This window comes from Protopterus annectens, chromosome 4.part0 (assembly GCF_019279795.1).
Source record: "Protopterus annectens isolate FY-2018-M chromosome 4.part0, PAN1.0, whole genome shotgun sequence".
In the NCBI taxonomy this organism is placed as follows: Eukaryota; Metazoa; Chordata; order Ceratodontiformes; family Protopteridae; genus Protopterus; species Protopterus annectens.
This window is the reverse complement of record NC_056733.1, coordinates 122,308,136-122,322,033: the sequence shown is the minus strand read 5'-3', so window position 1 is coordinate 122,322,033 and position 13,898 is coordinate 122,308,136. Positions and strand designations below refer to the sequence as shown.

Here is a 13,898-nt window from a genome sequence, read left to right as displayed (position 1 = left end):
ACCACCTTAATGTACAGTGATTGTGAGGTTATAAAGGTTAAACTACTCATAGACAATTCTGCCAAACTGAAATCTAAATCAATGCACAGAAGATTAATAATAGACTGAAAGCAAAAGAGTCACTGCGTGATATTTATTGGAGTGATGCATTCTGTGGAAAACTTCAAAAGGAATGCGACATGTTTTGAAATGGAAATTGTTTACAAAAAATTTTTAACATCAGGATCTAGGTTCATAAGGTCAGAAAACTATCTTTCCATGAAAATAATATGCTTAATTAAGATAAGAGATAACAAATATAAAAAAATAGAAACCAGTTCAAGCTATAACTTTGAAAGCTGAAATAAACTGAGCAGACAAACTAAACATCATGTAAAACACAAGTAGGAAAAACATCAAGAAAATATACATAAAAGATGTACAGCACAATAGGAAAACATTTTATACAAATCGGGAAACTGTGTAGATTCCAAAATTTTTTTCTCAAGCACAACAGATTATAAATATATTTACCAAAGTGTATGCAAAAGAGTTTGGTTCTACAAAAAAGGACACAATTTAGCTAGTAACATACAGGCAGGTAACTTCAGATACTGACATAAAATTAGATTATGTTGAAGAAATACTATGTGATCTAGACCCAAACAAATAATAAGGAGGAAATAGAATTAATAATGACCTGAGGACATGTCAACATGAATGTACAGCACCATTATATTTGTTATTCACTAGGTCATTTAAGTATAAGACTGGAGACATAGGACTTCCAAGATGGCTGCATACTGATCAAGAGCTTAATTTCAGCTCTCCTTGAGTGAAAAAAGAAACAGAAATGAGAGCTAGTAATTCTGCTGGCTTGAGTAAAATTAATTTACTGACTAGCAGGCACACTGCCTGGATGCCAACAAAGAAGAAATTTAGAGAACCTGAATGAAAATCAGACAGAAAGGGTAAACAGATAACACTGACTGCAATGAATCATGTAGCTAAATATTCAGCCAAAAGTAGTTCAAGCTTCAGCTTTGGTGCATGAGATGGTTTCTGGTAATTTAGAGGAAAACAAATCAAATGTACTCATAGATGATTAAATTAGATGAAACACTGAAGGACTATATAAACTCTAATAAAACGGCTGGAATAAATATAAGATGCTTTAACTAGACATTCAGATGAACTGATCAAACTGTAAAAGTCAAAGGGTGAAATGAAGGAAAAGGCTGGCTGACTTCTTAATAGAGCTGTTTAAAAAAATGGAAGAATTAGAGGACAGAGCATACAGAGAAAATCTGAGATTTTTTGCTGTACCAGGGAAACTGGAAGGCACTGACTGTATTTTTTTGAAAGCACAAACAATTAACTGGACTAGTATTCCACAGCAGGATTTGTTAATTGAAAGGGCACATCATGTGCATGCTCCAAACCTGGCCTTGAGAAACAGCCAAGACATGTATTAGTAAGGATGTAATCATGCCAGCAGAAAGAAAAGTGGAAAATTATTATCCACTGTACACCAAGCAGAAGAAAAAGAAATGTATCCCAGCACTCAGAGAATGTACAGAAGCAGGTGTGAAATTCAAGTTGCTGTATCCACACGTCTTCTGACTATGTTTTCCTGGAGGATCAAAGACATTTTTTGATGCAGAACAAGCTAAGAAGGAAATACAAAAGTATCCAACAAAAAATGAGCCATCAAACAGAAGGGGACTCTGCTTCTCATTCTTCTGATGATAAAGCTCATAGAGACACTTTGCCAGTGAAACCTTTTTCAGTGCTCTAAAGGAAAATGTTTGGCAGACAGAAAGAAGCATAGGACCTAACTAGAATAACAGGGAGCATATTGGACTTGAATCAGAGTCTGCTGTTAGGAGATGGAGATGGACAAGAAGACCAACAACGTTGAAATTAGTGAATACGTATGAGATTATAGAGCATTACATTAGTAAAATATAGCTTTGCAAAAAAAGTGGCTGAGAAAGATTGAACTTTTGTTAACTTTGTTAAACTTATGGGTGGACTGTAAAGCATATACCACAATTTATGTCATTAATATTTGGAAGGACACTAAAAGGGAAAAAGGCTTTAAGTAAAATAATTTTTGTTCTTAATAGTATTTGTATAAAGTATTTAGTGATATAAACTGCATGTTATATAGTAAAGCAGTAATCTGCAGCATGTTTTTAGTAGTATTTTACATGTGGGGGTGATGTGAGTCTTTTCAGAGACTGTAGTATGTGATAAAGACATTAAAGTTAACAAGTTAAAAATTATAGGCTTTACAGTGTAAAAAGAGAGGAAAGGCTGGTCAAAACTAAGTTTAAGTTAATATGCTGTAATCTTGGGCTGCTAGGATGGGAGATGAGATATAAAACTGCACTGATTATATTATATTATATTATATTATATTATATTATATTATATTATATGTAGAGTTGAGATGTTCTCTTAATTTTGTGTAGTTGAAGGTATGGATTAATGCCATTGGCTTAATTAAAAAAAAACAAGTAATTTGTGTAAGTAAGTAGGCCTGCAAATAAGACAAAATGACGAATGCCATGAGAAGTGTTAAGTTTCTTGCATATGCAGTGATATCAGCTTATTTTTTTCCTTTAGCAAATGCTCAGTGGGAGTCAATAAGTCTGCAGCTGAAGGCAGTTGTACATTTTGTTTTGTTCAGAGTGCAGAGTTGTTAGCTGTTTTATTTCATTGCTGACTGTGTTTCCATGGAGATGGGCTGTCTGCAGAAGCAAGCAATTAATCTTGAGACTTCTGAGCATTGTTTGCTATGAGAAATGCAAAATTTAATGGTACAAAGGCAAGCAGTTCAATAAAAAATAGATTTTGAAATTATTGGAAGTGAATAAGATATTCCTTAGCAGCCTTAATATTTCAGTGCATTTAATAGAATAGTGTATAATTTAGTTTTATTTAAAGATAACCAATGAGTTTTTAAGACTAAAAGTTAATATTTCTGAAAGCATACAAGCTGTTTTTCACATCTGGGAGGGGAATAGAGATAAATAAAGAACAGAGAGCAATCAGTGAAAGTAGGAGTGAAGGTTATAACATGTGCTTTAGCATGGATAACCTTAATTTCAAGTTAATTAATAGCGGTAAGAGCAGCTGTTGATCTGGGACAATGTATTTGTTCTAAGCTAATAGGCTCTGGAGATGTTATGAAATGTATTGAGTTTTTTGTTTGATGGTTTTCATTAAAACAAAAAGTCTTGGAAATGTTACATAGGTTCAACTAGAGATAACATGAAACAGCTGTTTCCACCGGAAATTCCTGCCCTCTCTTGCCTATTTTCTGTACCCCTAGTTGCAGTCATCCCTATTGGCAAAATCTCACATCTGTTCAGACACAACTTATCAGAGGCAAGTACTCTCACTCTGATCTCTCCTACATCCTTCTAATTCATCTTATTATTGTATAAGGGAATCTAAATGCTTCCATTGCCCTCCTCATAAAATCAGAAAGATTGCTGTTAAGCAACTGTTTTGTGATAATCATTCAAGGGCACAAAAATGTTTAGCACAATGATTTAGGCAAGAGTTGTTAACAAACTTAGGGAGCCTATAACAAAAAAATAAATTTTATGAATATTTGTATAAAGCAGAGGAATCTGTAAAAAAGCACTAATGGAAATATTTATGGAAGACTTAAGCATGCCAAGCTTAGATGTAGATTAAGGCCAACAATTAACATTTATGACAGGAGGAGATGAGATAAAAATGGTGATGTATAATTGATCTGCAGGAAAGTCTCCAGAAATAGAAGGCATTCCTGTGGAAGTTTGGAAGCTAGGAAGGAAGAAAGTGCTACAGATCTGGAAGGATTTATTTAACAGTATTTTAAAATTAGGGGAAGCACCAATATCTTGGAAGAAAGCAGTGGTGGCTGTGATACCTAAAGGCAGTCAAGCCCTGTCAGACCCAACTTTGTATAGACCCATTTCAATATGAAACCATGACTATAAAGTTACACAAACTGGAAAATAATTCTCAAAAACCAAAAGCAGTAGGTAAAATAAAGGAGCGAACACAATTCTTTAGCACTTTCATCCAAGTTTATTCCTCATGAACATCTTCAGAAAATGTTAAACCTCTCAAAACACACCCCTTTTAAATTACATAAATCATCACATAAAAACGGACGAAAGTGCTAAAGAATTGTGTTTGCTCCTTCATTTTACCCACTGCTTTTGGTTTTTGAGAATGATTATAAAGTTCTTACATCTATACTAGCTAAAGGAATGGAAAATATGTTGCCAAAATTGATATATATGGACCAATGTGTTTTTGTGGAGGGGAGACAAACATCTGACAACATTAATCAAAGAAGGATGATCCAGAAAAAGTAGAATGTAAGAAGATCTACTGTTATTGGTGTCTCTTGATGCTAAGAAAGCATTTGACAGAGTACGCTGAGATTTTATGAGTAGGGCAATGGAAGCATTTGCATTCCCTGATACAATGATAAGGTTAATTAGGAAGCTATATAAAGGATTGGAAGCAAAAAGTAAAGTGGGAGGTCTGATAGGTTGTGTCTGAACAGAGAAACCATGCAAGGGTTTTTTATTTCACTTTTATTATTTGCTTTATATTTAGAACCACTGGCAAATAAAATAAGGGGCTCAAAAATGCATAACTGGTATGGTAATCAAGAAAACTTTGCTTTATTTGCAGATAATATTATTTTGTACTTGATAAATCCAGAAAACAACATTGGAATGTTGTGGCACATTTTAAGACATATTCAAGTCATTTTCTGAATATAAAATTGTCCTTGTCCCACTCCCACCTAAACAACTCCCTGTCCTCTTCCCCTTGCCCTCTCAGCTCGCACACTTTGCCATGACTACTTATTTAAGGTCTTTATGATATTCTACCAACCTTGAATTTCACTCTGATGGTAATTGCTAGATAGAATCTAACTTTTTATATTATATTTTATATAGTTAATATGTACCATGGCAGTTTAAGCCCTCAATATTACTCTTGTAATCTAAATGTGTTCATTTATAAGTTGTATTCTGTTTCTCCTGTGTATATATACTTGTATGGTAATATTTTATGATGTTTTGTTTTTGTATTTGTTCATCTGTGGAGTTTTTCTCCTCGGGTCTCCATTGAAAAAGGGTTCTGCAGCCCAGTTGCACTAACCCAGTTAACAAATGTCAAATAAATAAATAATAAATACATAAATAAAATTAATAAAGTTAAAACAAAGGCTATAGCTGTAAATGAAGTACCCACTCCTGAATTGGTTGAGCAATACCAACATTAAAGGTGATACAATAAGATAAAGTATTTAGGAGTTTAGATTAAAAAGACTTCTGTAATTACAATGAAGGATATATGGCAAGAGACTAAACAAAAGATAATACAAAAACTGAGAAACTGGAAACTCCTGTTATGGATATGGATAGTAAGATAGAAACAGTGAAAATGCTTTTAGTCCCTTTAGTTTTATAAACAGGTAAGACATATTTTTATCAGCCAGAGGATATGTTATGGACAATTATTAATAGAGTTGAACGAATGTATCTGGGAGGGGAATAGGGAAAGGGTTAAGTGGAATAAGTTGATCCTTCCAATAGAACAAGGTAGTTTAGGATTACCCAATTTGAAGAGATATTCTAGAGTTACACAATTTAGACTCATATACATAACACAAGCAGAAAGTCATAATTCAAAGTGGAAAGGGATGATGATGAAGCAGGAGGGAAATTCAAGAAATAGGGAGAAAGTTGGATAACAACAGCCATACAAGGTATTATATTCATAAAGGAGAAGGTATTATTAGAACTAAGCCAGCATGAGAATGTGAAAAGGAGATTTTGCCTTTAGGAATGCCTGCAAGTAAGGGTACACAGAATAGGCAGGGGGTCTGGAATTCACTGGAGAAACTGGCAAAGGAAACAAGGTATTGGAAAGAAAAAACTAGAGGGGAAAACTAATAGAATGGGAGAGGACAAAATGACTTTTAGACTGCAGGCTAGGGACTGCCTTCCCAATCAGGGATTGATATCAGAGTATAGACAAAGAAAAAGGGATAGGGGAATCCTAAGTGAAAGGCCTGCTGTGGTATAGTTTTCTTTTAATCTAAATCAGATGCTGCTGTTAAAGAGAAATAATTAGTAGGGCTTGTAAAATATTGCAGGATAACTTTAAGAATCAATCAAGGGAAGTTAGAAAAGATTGGGAAGAGACACTGGAAAATCAATTTACAATGTATGGCTCCCAAGTATGCAAAAAAGTCTAGAAGGTTTAGCATTTTTGCTTGGAAGTGTTTGCATATGTATATTTATGCCTCAAGCAGAGTCCAAATATTTTTTTCACAGGTAGATGGCAAATGTTGGAGGTTTGATGGGGAATAAAGTGGTAACTGGGAGCCTATGTTTTGGGAGCTTTAATGAGTTGACAATTTAAAAAAAATCCCTACATAGTACTCTGTTAGAAAAATTGGGTGAGGAAACAGGTGTAACTATGGAATCATTCTTTTGAACTGGGGCAAAAGAGCTGAAATGCCTAGACATAGTAAGGCTTTGTTATGTTTCATTTGGTGGCTGCCCAAAAAGCAATTGCTAGAAAATGGAAATCAAAGTCTAAACAAACTGTTTTTCAAGTATCGAATATTGTAACAGAGATAAAAGAACTGGAAATGGGATCTTTAGAAAAGAAAAGGAGCAAATTACATAGAAATAAATTGAAACTGTGTGAATACTACATGCAGAATAAAGTTCTGGAGGAGGAAGAGTGAGGTTTAAGGGAAGGCAGGAATTGAGCAACTTATGTAATGCTAGACTGATGATAGTTGTTCATAGATTCTTACTAGACTTATGACCACTAGGGCTCTTACAAGCCTAGCCATGCACTCCAAACCATTTGGGTCCCAAGTATCATGTTCATCTATGGAGGGGGGCATGTTAGTAGGAAGGTGACTAAGATTTTGATGTGAGGGGTGTTAGTTAGGATAATACTTATCTTATTGATGACCTCTGTCCATAAGGAACATTTAGACCAGATTGGGGATATATTTATGATTTCCCTTCCAACCGTAAAGGTTTTATTTGAATGGAGTTAGGGATGAACTCAGATTTACATGGATAGGGAGCTTATTTGATAGTGCAGAGATCCATTGGGACAGATATCTATCTCTCCATCATGTTCTGTGTATGTCACAAGCAAAGTTCAGATCCCTGGATCTAGTGTTTCTTGTGCTGTTTGTTTTCACATATGCAACAGACCCATCAGGTTTGGGTCTGAGGAAGCCCTGTAAGCCAAACAAAGATCACCTCTCAGCAGCCTGTAAAAGATTGAATACAGAGACAAAGCCTTTAGGCAATCATTGTAGGACAGGGTATTCATGCCCTGTATTCTCCTGGTGAAAAACATTTGTGGGTGTTTCTATTGTTGCAAGCGTCCGGTTGTATACATGCCAAAGGGGACATTATATTCAGTGGTAGGTCTGATAAGGGCCGAGTAGAGTGGTATAATAACTTCTTTGGACCTGAATGCCATACCCTTTACCTATAAGTTGGTGGCATAGAACAATTTTATTATCTTAGCTATATTTTGTTCAAAGGCCGGATTACTGTCTACATATGTTTCCAGATCCCTTACTACTGGGTCAACTCTTAGGGGTGTTTTATTGATGGAGTAATTAACTTGGGTTTCCATTTTCCCAACGGGCACTATAATACATTTTTTGTCATTGAGTTTTAGGCCATGGCTTTGGGACTAGTTATTTGTCTGTGTTAAATCCACTTGCAAGATGTTGGGTTCTTTGAGGAATTTATATTAGTTCATGATTTACAGTCATCTGCAAACTTGGAAAGCCAGAGGTCTTGAATGTTGACTTTTGAAGGTAGATGCAAAACATGATCAGGCCCAGCACAGAGCCCAGGGTACTCTACTGGTAACCGGTCTCATTAAGGAGGTGGACTCACCAGTCCTGACCTCTTGGCTTCTGTCTATAAGTAAGCCAGCAATCCACCAAGTTATGTAATGATTTATGTACATTCATAGGTTCATAGAAGATTATTAGGCTAATGGCTTAAGGGACCTTACAAGCCTAGACAATATAACCTGATTTTATCCACTATATGGCCCCTGGGGCAAGATGATGGCATGGATTTGTGCCTGTGCATTGAGTAACTTACAGATTGCCCCTGTCCATAAGGGACATAGGCACTACCCCACATGTGAATTTGCAATTCCCTATCCATTGATCCAAACTGCATTTGAAGAGAGCCAGGGAGGGACTCTGCTTAATGTGAATAGGAAGCCTGTTCCAAAGAAGGGGCAATCCCTGAGACACATATCTTTCTCTCCAGCATGTTGTGTTTGAATCACTGACTAAGTTTAGATCCCTAGATTGGGTGACCCTCATGCTGTTTGACTTGCAGATGAGTAGCAGCTCCAATAGGGCTGCATTTATGAGTGCCTTGTGGGTCAGGCATAGGTCACTCCTTAATAGTTGGTAAGAGACAGAGTAAAGGAATAGGGCTTTTAGTCTGCCCACATAGTTCATGTTGTTTATACCCTGTATTTTCTTTGTGAGGAACCTCTGAGGTCACTCCAGCTGCTGTAAGTGCCAAGTCTAGTACATGCCAAATGGTGCTCTGTACTTGATTATTGATTTAATGAGGGCTGAGTACAGCAGGACTATAATTTCTTTGGTCTGAATGCCATAACTTTACTTAGAAGTTGTGCCAGATAAAATGATTGCTTAACCACTGTGGAAACATGGCAGTCAAAGTTCAGGCTACTATCTATCTGTGTACCTAGGTCCCTCATCTCTGAGTCCACTTTAATGTGCTATTGATGTTATAATTTGAAGTGGTATTTTACTTCCAAAAGGGTATGATAATGCATTTTTTGTATTTAGTTTTAGGCCATGGTTCTGGCACCAATCATTTGCCTGATCTAGACCCTCCTGGAGGATAACTACATTGTTGGGTGATTGCCCCTGGCTTGCAGTTATCTGCAAACTTTGTCATTCAGAGGCCTTCCACATTTGCCTTGACTTCAGAGAAGTATATTCCAAACAGGAGTGATCCCAGTACTGGGCCCTGTGGTGCACCACTAGTAACTGCACTCCTGCAGAATCTGGATTCACCCACTTTAATCACATGTGTTCTGTCCATGGGCCAATTGGATATCCATCTGATGACTTAGGGATGAGTTTATTTATAATACATGAGTGGGGAATTGTGTCAAATTGTCAAATGCCTTGGCAAGGTCAAGGTAGGTGGTAGATACTGTTTTACTCTCATCCATGGCCTTAATGACTTTTTCAAAGAAATCCACCAAATTCAGTAGGCATGACCTGCCCTCAACAAAGCATAATTGGGTTGGGTCCAATGTTTGGAGGCCTTCTTTGTCATTATTTATCAAGCCCACAATTATTATTTCCATGGCCTTACATATAAGACTAGTCAAACTTATGGGTCTGTAATTTCCCAGGTCAGTATATGGTCCCTCTTTATGTAAAGGGATGACTGTTGCTGCCCTCCATTCTACTGGGACAAAGCCAGTCCAGAGGCTGTGGTTAAATAGAGATGCTAATGGACCTGATAAGTTCTGATTTATGCTATTTAAGAGGCAACCTTGTATATTGTCAGGATCAGAGAGCTTTTTCAACAATGCCTGAGCGGTATATTGTATTGAATGCCTTAGCCAGGATAAGATATGCAGTGTGTACTATTTTATCCTTGGCCATTGCCTTGGCAATCCTCTCAAAGATGTGTACAAGGTCAAGTAGGCATTACCTTCCCTTAACAAAGGCAAATTGAAATGTGTACAGTGTTTATAGATTGCCAATGTCCTTGTTTATCATTTCTATGATAATTTGCTCCATGGCTTTGCATATTAGGCTTGTTAGACTGATGGGCAGTTCACTGGGTCTACTGATGGTCCACTCCGGTGGAGGAGAATGACTTTTGCAGTCCTCTGCTCACTTGGAACATAGCCTGTTTCAAGACTGTAGTTGAAGGGTGCCTCAAGTGGTCCTGACAGGTCATATTTTAGCCTGTTCAAGAAGCAACCAGGGATGTTGTTGGCACTCATGGAGGCTGCGTTCTTGGCATTAGTGAGTGCTGCCAGCACCTGGTCCTGCTGATAGTTGGAGAATTATGTTGGAAGGGATTTCGCATAGTGGAGCTGGGGGTAGGGATTGGGGGGAGGGATTAAGATTCAGTTGAATTGTTTAATAAGTAGATTTGTCATGTCACCCTGAGCAGTGAAGGTGATACTGTTCACCACCAATTCAGCACACTGCTGTATGTTACCCCTAAGGGGATCTATATTGGAACAGCGAAAGCCCTGGTCACTGAATACATAATCACTGACACATATTCCGTGAACCGCAAATTCACCGAACACCCTAAACCGCGAAATTCAAAAACTTGAACCATCATAGATGTCCCACCCCCACCGCCCATTACATACTACCTACCCAAACAAACTAAATAAACTACATACATACACTAACCAAAACCCTACTTCTAACCCTAAACTAAACCCTCCTTCTAACCCTAAACTAAATCTTGCATATAACACCATGTATGCACCTACCTTAACCCGCACTCTAACCCTAAGGTCCGTAACTATCACACACTTACCTTAAGAAGCTATACCCAAACAAAACAAATAATCCACACGCACACACACACACACTTAACAAAACCCTACTTCTAACCCTACACTAAATCCCACATACATTACCATCTATGCACTTACCTTAACCCACATCCTAACCCTAAGGTCAGTAACTATCGCACACTTACCTTACAGAGCTATACCGCAGAAGGGCCAACCATGACAATTTGACATTTCGGATTTCGTGCTTCAGGATGATCAATGTTTTTGCGGTTTGATGAAGACGGGTCAGCGTTTACGTATTCGGGTAAATGCACCTTCAAGGTTCTAATAGGGAACCCTTCTAAGGCTCTGGACATAGCTGAAGAAGGCTTTGTGATTGTCCTTAGCCTGCAAGACTATCCTAACCTTGTAGTTGGGCTTGTTGGACTTAATTAGACCTCTTAGTTTCTTGTTTAATTGTATAAGAGGGTATTTGTCTTTTAGAGAGTTGGTCTTCCTGATTTTGGCCATGAGTTTACTTCTTTTATTACAGACCCTGTTTAGGTGAAGATTCCACCATGGGTTTATTTTTAGTGTTTGTTTTGGGTTTATTTCTGGTAGGTACAACAGCCTGTATGCAGCGTTCACATATTTATAGAAAGACTCTGGGAATACTTCTGCATAGGTAGCTATGATCTTGGGATTAGGAGGTGCCTTAAATTTTGGCAGACTGTCACTTAATAGGATGTAGTTTACCTTTGATTAGTTCCTAACTGTTACTGGTTTAGCTAGATTTTGTGGGTTGATTTTTATTTCAGATAAGACAGCTATGTTATCCAACCTCACTAATGAGGACAGGACACTGGGGGTGAGGGACTCTCCCATGCTAGTGAGCACCAGATACAGTCTATTTGATCATCTGGTTGTAGACTGCACTATCTGTTCCAGGAAGTGTGTGTTAATAAATTCGAGGAAGCATTGTGCCTGTAAGTTTGAGGCAGTGTATGTTTCCTAGTAAAGTCACCCATGACTAGGATGTTTGATTGGATGTTGAACACCTGTAGTAGGCTTAGATAAGAGTTGTGAGACTATAGGGGCATAGATGATAACCTGTAGATGGCCATGATATGACGAGAGACCTTATCTATGGTGATTTGGATGTCAGTGGGCTCCATGGTATCATCCTGTTTAACCAACCTGGAAGTATTTTTGTTACTAATGTAGATTGAGACACCTTCATCTTTGTCCCCAATCTGTGCTGTAGTTGGTCTAAATGTGTGGAAGGCACTATAACTTTGCAGTGCCAGAATATTTTCTATGGCTTTAAACCAAGTCTCAATCACAGCACAGATGTCTACATTCTCCAGTGTGAGGATGACTTGAAGAGTGTGGAGTTTTTTGCTAAGATGGCTTTGGAGGCCTTTGAGATTTGAGAAGGTTTCTTCTAAGTGTCTCACCATAAGACAGTCTGTGTGTGTGGTGAGCACTGTGTGTGAGGGATGTAGTGTAGGAATTCCTGACAACCTTATATGTATGCAAGATTTTTGCTTCCAATGAAGTTGTGTATTTACATCTCTCACATACCATGTTATTTTCTTTAATGATTAATTGGGTGCCTGGGAACAACAGCCAATTGCTACTTTGCCTTAGAATGACCAAATCTACCAAGCTGGCCACAGAGACATTTGGAAATTGTATATCCACGTTGTCCAGTCCTGTAATAGGGTGGGCTGTTTAGGATTAAGGATTGTGTTTTAACAGAGGTCTCCTATGGTAGTTTCCGGGGTTAAGGGCAAGATGTTATATAATGCTACGATATGGTAGTGCTATTCAATGTGCAAGCTAGCTATTATAATCCTATTTCTGCACAATGCCACACTGTTTAACTGGTTTTAGACCTAATCGTAACTTTATAAGGGAATTTAACTGTCTAGATGTTTCCTTCTATACAGGGCACTGCTAACCGCTGCTATCCATTGGGCAGCTCCATGCAAACTTGCCTGATTTATACCACAGAAAAAAACATTGAAAACTGACTCCTATGCCCTCTAACAAATAAACAACCACACTTTGAGCTTCCAGGAGTGAGCTTTCTGCAAGGTAGTTTGGAGGCACACAGAATTAGAAAAACAAGCAAGCAGAGAAATTGACTATTTTTGCCACAGAATTAAATAACTGCCTTAAAATGCTCAAAACAGTAGTAATCACTGTATAAAGCAAGTACAAGTGCAGTAAATAAGGAAAATATTCTTATCTTAGCTTGCATGGCTCTGGATGCAGTTGAAACTCTTGAAAAACATTGCAGAGTTCTATATAACTGTACAAGAGTCTTGCAAACTTGCCTAATTGTAATAGAGAAAAAAGCTTGAAAATTGACTCCTATGCCCTCTAGCCAATAAACAGCCATACTTAGAGCTTCCTGCAGTGCTTCTCAACAAAGAGAGTTTGGGTAAACACCTTCTGCTACAAGATGGATGATCCCGAAATTTCTTAATGTAAAAGCACTGCAAAAACAAAAAAGTGCAGATTAAATAAAAAAAATTGCCAAACAACTAAGTCCCTAGCTAATTTACAGTTCTGCATGGCAATTTGGAGGCACACCCAACTAGAAAAGCCAGCAAACAGAGAAATTACTATTTTTGCTGCAAAATTAAAAAAAATAAAAATGCCCAAATGAACATATGTGCTGCATAATGTATGTAACTGAAAACATGCTAATACGGTTTGTTTTATTTTCTAGTAATGTATGTTTGTCTATGTCTCAAATGATAATTTAATAAATTTGATAAAAAAGATTAGAGACATGATGCAATCATTAACCCTATCTTTAAGGAAAAGGAAAACAAGACAAATCCAGAGTTATACAGACCCATAAGTCAACTTTCCTGATATGAAAAAATAATGGAGAAGATTATTTTAGATAAATTATTGTCAGAATTGCAAAGGTTGGGACTAGAAGCTATATATCAACATGCATATGTTAAAAAACAGACTGATAGCGTGTAAAAAAACAGACTGATAACGGCATGTAACTTGATGTTCTATAATAATATTATAACAGCTATAAATGAAAAACGGTGTGCTATGGTGTAATTTATGTAGATCTGTCTTCAGCTTTTGATAGGTCATGCACAAAACACTGATCAATAAATAAGAAAAATAGGCATTATTGTAATCTTGATAAGATGGATAGCTACATGGCTTACAAATAGGATATGGCAAGGATCATGCAGCAATTGGACAGATGAAATTCTAGGCTACAGTCAGGGTGTCCCACAGGCTCTGTCCTGGGCCTGTACTTGTTTAGTTTT

At 37.2% G+C, this 13,898-nt stretch overlaps 1 protein-coding gene across 1 annotated transcript in view; it reads right to left on the bottom strand.

Moving 5' to 3' along the window:
- LOC122799221 (autocrine proliferation repressor protein A-like) overlaps positions 1–13,898 on the bottom strand; it is a 660,522-nt gene that overhangs the window by 542,251 nt on the left and 104,373 nt on the right. The gene's annotated exons all lie outside the window — the stretch shown is intronic.